Below are 1,264 nucleotides of genomic sequence, written 5' to 3'. Positions count from 1 at the left end.
TGATACCGTCCTCTCCAAGGTCAACGAAGTCCACCAGGAGATGCCCCGCCAAGGCGATCTTGATGCGAACTTCCTAGCCCTTCAGGCGGACGTTCAAGAAGTTCAGAGTCAGCTCCAGACTCTCCAAGAAGCTGTTCAAATCAACAACGATGCCCTCGCTGTTCTTCACAGTAGGGCTGACTATGTTCAAGCAATAGCTGAACAGCAGACTGGACTTCTTCAGCAAATCCTGGATGTTGTCCGTCAACCAGCTCTAGTGAGTGCACCCTCCTTCTCTGCCGATGATCACGCTCAACTCTCTCAAACGCGTGAGGCAACGACAACTCTAGCCAATGCTTTGCAAAGGCTGGAGGATTCCATGGTTCTCCAGCGACAGCGCTTGGACGAACTCTTTGGCCAATTCTCTAGAGTTTTAGCCAGAGAGGGGGAGATGAGGTCCAACGCTGATGGATCATCCGATGCTGTTCCTACGACCTCTCATGCTGTTGGTCCAGTATCAGCTTCAGTTGCAGTAGAAGCAGAGGCTGGTGAAGGTGAAGCGGTTGCTGCTCCTATAATCACGTCCACTGAAGCTGCTCTAGCTGAGGTTGACGTAGCCATCCCTAGGGATGATGTCCATACTGTCACTGCTGCTGGTGATGATGATGATGATGTTGAAGATGGTGAAGATGATGATGATGAAGACGATGATGAACCTGTCATTCCAGACACCGGAGATGATCTAGATGGTGACGACGATGATGATGATGAAGATGACTTTACCATCAAGTTCCAGAAGCCATCAACCGTCACCAAAGGTGTTGCCCTCGGGGAAGCCCAATCCTAGTGGGAGCAAAGACAAGGTGAATCGACTTCATCAGGGCACCAGGACCCCAAGTCGAAAGGCAAGGCGGTCGCTGAAGAAGGTAACTTGAAGGTACTCTTCTCATGCCCTCAACAAACCTTATTTGAAGACTCTACCTCTCAGGTAGTGATAACTTCAGAGTACCAGCTTCACATCTCTTCAACAACCTGCGGTCGATTGGAGTGGGTATCTGATCAACCTATCTCTTTTACTCCAACAGATCAGCAGATGTCTCAGCTTAAGGAGTCGCTCGACCAGACTAGAGTAAAAATCCCTCTTCGTACCTCTAGTGGTGGTGAGTTTGACTTCCTTTCTGAAGCTGAAAGACTCGAGGCTTTAAGGGCTGAAGAAGAGCTAGAGTTTCAAAAGAAGCAGGCTGAAGACAGCTTAAAGCTGGCCAAGTCTCTAGCTGCTAAAGTC

At 49.4% G+C, this 1,264-nt stretch overlaps 1 pseudogene; it reads left to right on the top strand.

Moving 5' to 3' along the window:
- Nucleotides 1-430: 430 nt before the first annotated feature.
- The window catches only part of LOC112509024, a 4,200-nt pseudogene continuing 3,366 nt past the window's right edge, over nucleotides 431-1,264 (top strand).

This window comes from Cynara cardunculus (assembly GCF_001531365.2).
Source record: "Cynara cardunculus var. scolymus isolate 2C chromosome LG 3, CcrdV1, whole genome shotgun sequence".
Lineage (NCBI taxonomy): Eukaryota > Viridiplantae > Streptophyta > Magnoliopsida > Asterales > Asteraceae > Cynara > Cynara cardunculus.
This window is presented reverse-complemented; position numbering and strand designations above follow the sequence as displayed.